Source organism: Saimiri boliviensis, chromosome 5 (assembly GCF_048565385.1).
Source record: "Saimiri boliviensis isolate mSaiBol1 chromosome 5, mSaiBol1.pri, whole genome shotgun sequence".
Classification (NCBI taxonomy): domain Eukaryota; kingdom Metazoa; phylum Chordata; class Mammalia; order Primates; family Cebidae; genus Saimiri; species Saimiri boliviensis.
Genome location: NC_133453.1, coordinates 59,553,843 through 59,564,879, shown reverse-complemented (window position 1 = coordinate 59,564,879; position 11,037 = coordinate 59,553,843). Strand labels below are relative to the sequence as shown.

Here is an 11,037-nt window from a genome sequence, read left to right as displayed (position 1 = left end):
ATTTTGTGTACTTAGTTGATTACCGTGTCTTCTGTGATTGATATTCCTTCATGAGCATTGGCATATGACATGTAAATTCCAGTTTCATGCTCATTCCCATATGCCCATCTCATAGACATCCCATGTATATCCATCTGATAGACATCTCATATATCTTACACAGCCTCCTCATCTCTAAACTTTTTCTTCGATAATCCTGAAGAGTCCTTTTCTTCTTCAATGGGTCATACAAGATCCCCATTCAGCTATAAAAATCAGTGGAGGGAAGGAAGCAGTGGCTGATTCCAATCCTGTTTGTGCTTAGTCACTTTCATATTATGATGGGTTGTTCCTGGTGCGACACTAACTTATGAATTGGTGGGTCTTGCAGGACTCAACTAATGATGGACAGTTCTGGCCAAATGTTCACTTGGTGAATTATAGTCAGGCATTTCATTTTTACCGCAGCTCAGTAGCCTGCCCTGAATTATTTTTCAAAAGGTATATAATTGTGTACTGCAGATAGCAAGACCTTGCCCTAAAACTTTAGGGGACCTACTTTGTGGTTCTTCACTGGGACTTACCGTATGACATCTTTTCACACCACTCATACCACCTACACCACAGAGTGGGCCAGATCACATGGTCCAAGTGTGAGGGCTGCCTGCACTGCCGCCTGGACCAATTGTGGAGCTCTTTACTTCTCTGTACCACATTTAAGGTTGACAGTCTTTTATATCATCCTGAATATAGATGTGGAATGCACTAATTTCAGAGACAGAAAAAGCCTACCAGTGTAGTTAGTTATCTATGGTAGGATGCACATGCTGTGACACTTTGATTTGTTTCTTTGGAGAGGATGGCTTGTTACACCCCTAACCATTGAATCCCTAAACATTTTATGGTTGTGGTAGTCCATAAAATTTCCTTCCCGTTAGAGCACACATGACTTATTGAGGTCTCACATATATCAGCCACCTTTTGCTCATGTGGCCCAACCAATAAAAAGTTACCACTGAAATGGGTCAGTTGGTATTCTGCATGATACCTAAATGCTCCTACACACATGACACAGGACCAGAGAATTAGGATAGTACTGTTGTTGGTTATGCATTTCTATGATCCTTCGGATATTGTGTTGCATTAACTACCTCTGAATCTCTTCTCAGTTCAGGTTCTCTTGGGGGAAGCCCTGACCTGCGTAGTCATTACAATGATTACAATTCCTTGGTCTCTGGAAATTAAATGCTGCTACCTAATTTGTATGTTATTCGAGTCCTATTATCCTTGTTGCTGTCAAAGCAATTTATGTAACAATGTTTCTGTTGTCAACCTTGACTTGGAAAGCCACCATTAAACTTTTTGGTGATTCTGGTACACCTCTTATCACTACACTCCTGTACTGTGGCCTTGGCAAAAAAAAAAAAAGTGTGTCTTCTTGGCCTTCCTTATGGAATGTAATCATTTGGTGGTTTTTTCCAACCTTATGTGATGTATTCATTCAAGGATACCCACTTCCCTTGGCCCTTGATTTCTTTTCTCTACTGTTTGCCATGACAATTCTGGCATTTCAACTTATCTTACAATGAATCATCTTTTTTTATGCTTCTAGGAGCTATCCTAGTAGTGAATTCATGCTGTAGTGGAATCTTTGCTAGGGGTGCATTTGGAGAAAGAGTTCCAAAGTCAGTAAGTGCTTTGCTATCTAATTTAATGTTTTAGTCTTCTTGATCAAACATCCTCAGAATCCACTTCTATGCGAATTCTCCTGGCTTCTGTAAGTCCACATTGGCTAAATATTACAGCAATTTTGGGGTTTTCCCAGCAAACTCACACATTTCCCCCACCCACACATAACATGCTTCCTGTGGTTTTACATGTAATTTTGTTTGAAATAAAGTCACTAATACTGTTAGGTACTGGTCATGGTTCTCAACTTTCTCTTCCCTCTTCTGTGAGTGAAGAGAAATTATTATATTTATGTAACCAAAGAGGTTTACTGGCTTTCATGCCTGGATTTCAGTTGGCTGTCATTTACCCTTTGCTGTACAGTTTCTTTCTGTAGAACATCCATGGCCCTTAGAAATAGTCACTCAATTCTATTGTCTTTTTTAAGTTAATTTATTATACTTTAAGTTCTGGGGTACATGTGCATATCATGCAGGTTTGTTACATAGGTATTACACATGCCATGGTGGTGGTTTGCTGCATCAATCGCCCTGTCATCTGCATTAGGCATTTCTCCTAATGCTATCCCTCCCCAGTCCCTCTACCCACTGCTGTTTCTCCCCTAGCCCCCCAGGCCCCAGTGTGTGATGTTCCCCTCCCTGTGTCTGTGTGTTCTCATTGTTCAATACCCACTTATGAGTGAGAACATGTGGTGTTTGGTTTTCTGTTCTTGTGTCAGTTTGCTGAGAATGATGGTTTCCAGTTTCATTTATGTCCCTGCAAAGGACATGAACTCATCTTTTTTTATGGCTGCATGGTATTCCATTGTGTATATGTGTCACATTTTCTTTATCCAGTCTGTTATTGATGGGCATTTGGGCTGGTTCCAAGTCTTTGCTATTGTGAACAGTGCCACAATAAACATACATTTGCATGCATCTTTATAGTAGGATGATTTATAATCCTTTGGGTGTATATCCAGTAATGGGATTGCTGGATCAAATGGTATTTCTAGTTCTAGATCCTTGAGGAATCACCACACTGTCTTCCACAATGGTTGAATTAATTTACATTCTTACCAACAGGTAAAAGCTTTCCTATTTCTCCACATCCTCTCCTGCATCTGTTGTCTCCTAATTTTTTAATGATCACCAGTCTAACTGGCATGAGGTGGTATCTCAATGTGTTTTTTTTTTTAACAGTGATAAAATATACTTTTATTTACTTTGTTGGATCAGAGGGTTGTAAAAAAAAATTATTGCTAAAGTAGATATCAGGCAAACAGAAAGGTGCTTTAGAAGTCCAGTTACCTTGGAGTTTATTTAAACTAAGAGAAAAAAGTCATAATGTTTTCATGCAATACATACTTGGTTCTTTAAATAACAATTGTGTGACAAATAGCAGAAGGAATTAAGGAATGCTGCACTTGTGATCCATACAAAACACCAACATTTTAGGTTGTACATAATTAAAGAAATATCTGAAACACTTTTTAAAACATTGTAGTAGCCAATACATAGAGGCATGCTGTAGGTGGACACAGGAATGCAGTTTAGAAAAGAAAAAAAAAAAAATCACATAGGAACTACTCAATTTCTTTAAAATCACAGAGCAAGAAAAGCAACATTGAACTTTCATAACGATTTTACACAACTTCTGTACAGTACCTTGATTTAAATCCAAGAGCAAAAGTTAAAGACTCTCCTCCTCTATTTTTGGTAAACAACTGCATGGTAAACTTAGATGACTTTTCCCCCTCGATTTTACCTGGGAGTAGCCTTTAAAAATTTTTATTTAAAAGAGGGCAGGTTTGGCACTTTTATACTGATGTCACCAATGTTAATATTTCTTGGGATCTCAGGAAGATTCATATTCTTTACAGCTGATACAGCACGGGCTGGAGCTCCCGCTAAGCCAGCCTCAGATTTTTCCAGCTTATTTTGTGCATCAATTTGTGTAGCAATCTCATTAATGTTTGTCTCCAATACCATTCCCCCCATCACCATTTCTGCGAGAATATTGTGAACCTTGTCTACATGGAAAATCAAATCCAGTTCACAGACATTTTCAATACGTTTGTCTAATGTTTCCACAAATACTTAAATTAGATCTAAAATGCCAACTTCACTTTCTGAAGAATCCACACAGAAGAAAAAATATAACGTTGCATAATGTCTATAAATCAGTTTGTTGTCAGATCCTCCAATTAATAATCCTCCTTCTAGGAAATTACAAACATTTTCATCTCTCTTAGATACCAAATGGAAAGTCTCCCTGATGATTTGCTGTTGTGTATCTTCACTGTAGGGCTGGTAGAACTTGGAGAGCCGCGGTTTCCCGTGGTTATTGAAAATTAGGATCACCTTGATGATGGCTGTACCAGGCCGACTGGGTGGGCACTGGGGGCCAGGGCGGGGGCAGGCACACGAGCCTCACCTCCTAATCCTTCCTGCAATCCTTCCCCACCCGCCCCCCTCCCGCCCCCCTCCCGCCCCCCTCCCGCACGTGCGCATGCGCGCGCTCCCTCAATGTGGTTTTGATTTGCATTTCTCTAATGACCAGTGATGATGAGCTTTTTAAAAATACGTTGTTGGCTGCATAAATGTCTTCTTTTGAAAAATGTTCGTATCCTTTGCCCACTTTTTGATGGGACTGTTTTTTTCTTGTAAATTTAAGTACTTTGTGTATTCTGGATATTAGTTCTTTGTCTGATGTGTAGACTGCAAAATTTTTTCCCATTCTGTTGGTTGCCGATTCACTCTATTGATAGTTTCTTTTGCTGTGTAGAAGCTCTTAAGTTTAATTAGATCCCACTTGTCTATTTTGGCTTTTGTTGCCATTGCTTTTGGTGTTTTAGTCATGAAGTTCTTGTCCATGCCTATGTCCTGGATGGTATTGCCTAGCTTTTCTAGAGTTTTTATGGTGTTAGGCTTCATGTTTAAATCTTTAATCCATCTAGAGTTAATTTTTGTAGAAGATGTAAGGAAGGGATACAGTTTCAGCTTTCTTCATAGGGCTAGCTAGTTTTCCCAACAGCATTTATTAAATAAGGAATCCTTTCCCCATTGCTTGTTTTTTCCAGGCTTGTCAAAGATCAGATGGTTGTAGTTGTGTGGCATTCCTTCTGAGGCCTCTGTTCTGTTCCATTGGTCTATATCTGTTTTGGTACCAGTACTATGCTGTTTTGATTATAGTAGCCTTGTAATATAGTTTGAACTCAGGTAGTGTGATGCCTCCAGCTTTGTGTTGTTTTTGTTTTGTTTTGTTTTGTTTTTGCTTTGGATTGCCTTGGCTATGCAGGCTCCTTTTTGGTTCCTTATGAAGTTTAAGGTGTTTTTTTTTCCAATTCTGTGAAGAAAGTCATTGGTAGCTTAATGGGGACAGCATTGAATCTATAAATTACTTTGGGTAGTATGGCCATTTTCATGATATTGCTTCTTTCTAACCATGAGCATGGAATGCTTTAACATCTGTTTGTGTCCTCTCTTATTTTCATTATCTTTATAGTGACTATTTCTTCCATATTTATCAAATACTCAATAGGCTGAGCCCAGTGTACTCCTTTCTACTGGTAAAAGCTCCTAACTAACCTCCAGTGGAAGTTTTAACAATGGATCTGACACTTTATGCCACCAGCTGTTGAAGTTTCATCCCAACCAATGATGGAGCCCTCTTTTTTATGTGGGTATGAGTGATCTATCCCCAAAACAATCTTACTGCATGGTTTCTCAGAGCCCTCCTGAGATCACTTGTTACTTGTAAGATACTGAGATGGAGACTGAGATGGAGTCTGAGATGCCAGATGTTTGTTAGAGATCAACATCTATGACAAGGATGGGAAAGGGGCACTTTTGAAAAGAGGAAGGGACTAAACTGCAAAGCAGCTTGATGAAATCCCCACCAACCCTGCAGAAAGTTCCATAGTGAATATTGTCCACGTCAGACTTTCCTGTGTCAGGCAAAAATGGCCAGGCCTTCATAACCCTGCTTCACCAAGTGACTGGATATGGGCTGCCCGCAAGAAGATTGACCTTTGAGACAGGCAACTCTGCAGCTAAAGAATATCCTTAAAAAGCTATAAGATGAAGGCTATCTGTTGACTATACTTCTTGCAGTTGGGCAGTCTCTTTGAAGTGAGATCTGCATAGCACATTTCCATGTATACCACAGGGAGGCTGGACTCTTAACCAGAGCTCAATAGTCAGGTCTTAAGGGATGGTTGTTTAAACCCTGAATTTACTTCTATTCAGAAAACTTGACACTGGGGCAAGGGTTGTATTGTGGTAACAATGATTGCACTTATAAGCTTAAGGTATAAGGTTTTAATATATGTTGCTTAAGCGTGAAGTACCCTTGACCTTGAATACTACCAGAACTTTAAAAGACTAAATTTTAAATCACTTGTAATAAAAATTGTGCTTACAAAAATTGTATTTGTCTTACAAAACCTGAATGGTTTCATGACGGTAATTACCTCTTCTTTTCCTTTCTCTCACTTTTCCCTTCCAGTTGCCTTCTGGGTTCTTCTAGGTCTAGTTAAGAATCACAAAACCTGCTTATAGAAAAATATACTGACCTAGGTATATTATCATGGAAACACCAGAGCAAGTAGCTAAAGGCAAAGGAGAAACTAGGATCTTATGCTGGGAACAGCTTGTAATTAGCTCATTGGATTATTGTGATCTTTAGGAGAATATGCGTGACAGAAGCTTCAGCAAGATCCTGACACCTAATGAGCCCTCAGTATATTTGGTGGGGAATTAGTTGTAAGGGTTCTGGGAGAAAATCTGATTTAGTGTCTTAGCAATGTGTCTGGAGGTATTGAGGATTAAACAACGTTAGAATGGGAGGAAAATATATAAACTACCATAATTTTTATTCTAAGAAACACCTGTTCCTAATGTAGGCAGAGAGGTTAGAGGATATGATGCATAAGAACACAGGATTTGAGCCATGTAAGGGTTTCAGGAAAAGTGAGGACTGTATCCCATGTACAGCACACTGACCACTCATACCCTTGTATAGAATCCCATATTTCTAGGTCGACATAGCAGCAGATGGTCAGTAACCACAGTGGAAGATTTTCTTATTAAGCATTGTGCAAAATGACTCAGATCTGGCCAGCACCAGAAATACCTAATTCCCATTCCAATATGATTTGTGATCTAAAACTTTGCATAAAAATAGCATCAACTGCTTCAACACTAAAGTAATAATTATTAATAGCTTTTTAGATAGACTGTTAAAGTACTCATCTTGTTACATTGTATATGATTTATTTTTGTCTTATCAAATATGACCTATATTTATTAAAATCTATTTCTCCTCCATTTCTGAAACCACAGATGCAATACTTGCGTAATACAGTGTAATATAGCTTGTAGCTGCCAAGGGTCATAAATAATGCACCTTAGTAAAGCACTGTAATCAGGTTACGTGTTGTGTATGGGCTGCTGCACACCAGTCTGACACCCCCCGCAGGCTATTTCTATTCAAGGGTTCAGCGTACTGAGAATGAGATGCCAGGGTTTTCTTGGACATATCAGTAGGTCAAAGCTAGGATCTGTGGCCAAAAGTCATTCTTTATTATGAAAGTTTAATGGACACATAAACAAATTAGATGGAAGAGAACATTAGTTAACAACCATGTACATCACTTCAGAAATTAATATTAATTATAGTTATAAAAGTTTTTTAAAAGAAGGATATTAAGTTATGTTTCAAGATTTGGAAAATAGTTTGGTTGGTCTACTACCTAAAGTTGGTGAGAAGAACTGGAACGACATCTTGTTCTTCCTTGAATTCACAAAAATCCTTCAACAATAACTGCATTTCTGGTTGTGATTATTATTTTCAGATAGGAGTTAATGATGGGCATTGGAGCATATACAATTCAAAATATAATCACAACATATTGAAGACAGACTTTATGAAATCAACTTCTCTGCTACTTTGAGGTTTACCTTAGAACCAACATATTTATCAATTACAAGATTTATAGTTATTAAGTATAACTTTTTGCCTCTTCATGTGATTACTTGATTAACCTGTTTGGGGTAGAAATAATTTGCTGAATGTGAAAGTTCCTTAACATTTTTGCAGATAATTTTTCTTTGAGAAAGAATGCTATACGTTTGCTGAGATAAGCAACTTGTTCAAAAACTATAATATCATAAGTATTATTTTGAGAGAAATTAACATTTGAAAAAGTTGAAGGATGAAAATTCACACTTATTTTCATAGTTTTTCAATGATCACATCTAAGCATTTAGTAGATCAATGAGAGGTTGTTAGATAAATATGCTTTACATGCTTTTCTAGTTTATTAGAAAGAATATTAATAATGACCACCAAATGTATTTCAGTGTTTACCATTCTAGTTAATCATTAGAAAATGTAATGAATTTTGATATTTCTATCTTTCTGGCTAGAACTTTAAAATATTAGCTTTATAAATGATGTGGTGGAAGCTCTATTTAATCTGGATGATCTTGGAAGAAGAGTAATCAAGGTACTGAATGCTCTGGAATCCTTAAGACAACTTATGATCTTACTTTTCTTAATTCGTCATCAGCCTATTACATTAGATAAAGTCTTCTGTCTTTCTCTAGCTTCTGCCCCATTTGTTTTAATTTCTCTCTCTGCCATTGTTATCTTTTCTTTCCCTTTGGCCTCTACCTTGATTCATACTCTGTTCCCAATCCTTTCCCTATGCCTTCTATCCTTTTTGGCCTCAGCCCTGTTCAAAAATTTTTATGATTAAATAGGCATCAGAAATGCTGAAAAATAGAATTGAGAGCATCTATCGCAGCCTGACTTTAAAATCAAATGAGCTTAACTTGGGAAAAAAAATTTTTAAGCATTTGTTTGTGCCAATGTACATGCTATTTTTTCCAGTTTTATTTCACCTTGTTCAGATGCAGTGGAAAGTTAACACTGCTTTTCTAAAAGGAAGTAGGAAATACTATTTCAAAATTTTCACTTGTTAAGTTTATAAATTCAAGTTAGTTAAATTTCTGTTGAAATGATGGCATAATTTTAAGGCTACATTTCTTTTTTTATAAGTGAATATTTTATGATTCTCATGTTGTGCACAGGATACTAACTGCAAATAATTCTTTGGATTTCTTACAATATATTAGTGTACTGCTTTATTATGAGCAAATTGAAAAAAAATTGTTGTAAACTATACCTCAGGTAAAAACCTTCATTCTCATAAGAAAGACCTAAAAAAGCAATTCATATTTTCCCTCTGTCACTTAAGGTAAATGCCTCAAAAAGTGATAGTAGGAGGTCACTTTCCAAAGATTTTATGACAGTTATTTAGAAACCTCAATATGTGGAGAGAAGCTATAAGTGATATTACAAATCAAAGAAGGTACAGCTAATTACAAAACAAATGATCAATGTTGCCATAAAAATGTTAAGGAGTCACACTATAGGTTTTTTGTTTGTTTGTTTGTTTGTTTTACTGTAGAAGGTGAAAGTTTTGTGTGAAAAATATTTTGCTTCAAGGACTGATAGCTTCATTTATTATGTTGTCTTCATAGACTGTATTTATAGATAGTATTTATAGACTGTAATGTGAATGAAGTAAAATGATGCCCCAATTGAGGGCTAACCTTTTTGAATGTGTATTACTTAATTCTTATTCTTAAAGTCACAATACTTTATCACTTACCCTACTGATATTTTATTAAACATTTACAATCATTATTTAGAAAACAGGTTTTCTTTTGTTTCATTTCTTTTTCATCTATAAAGCAAAGATTCATTTTGACCTTCTTTTCCTTCATTTGGATTCTGTCACTTCAGGTCATGGTATGACTGCGGAAGCCAGATAAAGCTAGGTTCTCAAAGTAATTTTCAGATTTTTAGAAAAATACCACCTCAACTGCCTGTTAGTACAATGTTCAAACCATATTTCGTATGATGGTCATTCAAAGTTTTTAGTTAAGCCAAGCTTGTGTAATAATGGCAAAAATTAATATAACATTGCTTTGAATCTATCATAATTAATAGAAATGTGAGACATGCTCACCAATCATTAACATATTTTTTCCTGTAGCATTATGCCTCAAAGGTCAGATTTGCATACAATAAAAGTGAGGAAGGCTGATTAAGGAATCTGTGATCTTTCAGTCTTCTGGATCCTAAAATCAATCACAACGATCTGGCAAATAACTATTTGGCAATGGGATCATTGGGCACCGGACAGTTTTCTATATGGTACACATTTGTCATGTTTATGAACACCTGTATCTCATGGCTGAAGGAATCTTGTCAGTGTCTCTACACAATGAAGGGAGGCAGACAAGGAGGAGCTAAGAAACTCTATGTAAATTTAGTATATATGTTTCTTAGTCATTACATGAACTCTATTCAGTATTTCCTCTGTTGGACAGTGGAGAAATGTTTCCTTAATGATTTTCAGTGTGGTTTCCAGGTCAATAGCATCAGCAGTGCCTAGGAACCTATTAGAACTTGGTCCCCACCCCAGACCTCTTGAATCGGAAGCTCTGGGATAGGGCTTAGCAAACTGAACAAGCCTTCCTGATGATTCTGATGCTCACTACAGTTTGGGAACCACTACTTTATTTTTTTTTAAATTTTTATTTATATATTTTTGAGACAGAGTGTCACTCTTGTCGCCCAGGCTGTAGTGCAATGATGCAATCTCAGCTCACTGCAACCTCCACCCTCTAGGTTCTAGAGATTCTCCTGTCTCAGCCTCCCAACTAGCTGAAATGACAGGTGCCCTCCACCATACCCAGCTAATTTTTGTATTTTAGTAGAGAGAGGGTTTCACCACGTTGGCCAGGCTGGTCTCCAACTCCTGTCCTAAGGTAATCTGCCTGCCTCAGCCTCCCAAAGTGCTGGGTTACAGGCATGAGCCACCATGCCTGGCCAGGAACCACTACCTTAGTGTTCCTAGCAGCAGGAAGCTGAAAATACTAACTGTCATTATGTAGGAATTTGATGAGAAAATACCTTTTTAATTGGTGAAGATAATTTCTACCTTAGAATCCCAGGTTCATAGGACAAATTCAGCAAGGGAGTATCTGGCTATGGAGCAGGCTAAAGTGGAGAACCTGGAGATGGGTCAGTTAGAAGAAAGTAAGAGAATGATGACAACAGAAGCAGGGCTCTGTGACAGAAGAATCCTTGCTGTTGTAGGCTACTGCTGGAATTACATTTGTGTAGGTAAGGCAACACTCAGGGTATATAAAATAGAATTAAAGTAGTCAGTTTTATAGCTCCTGTTCTGCATTTTCTTTGATTTAACATTTATAGGATTGCACTCACTTTAAAGCATTTTGAATTCAGAATAAAATTAGCATGATAGGAAAACTAGATGAGAAAATGAATGGATGGTGCAAAAAACTGTGG

At 37.2% G+C, this 11,037-nt stretch overlaps 1 pseudogene; it reads right to left on the bottom strand.

Moving 5' to 3' along the window:
• Nucleotides 1–2,833: 2,833 nt before the first annotated feature.
• On the bottom strand, nucleotides 2,834–4,079 carry LOC101029722 (AP-3 complex subunit sigma-1 pseudogene; annotated as a pseudogene).
• Between the last annotated feature and the right edge of the window lie 6,958 nt (nucleotides 4,080–11,037).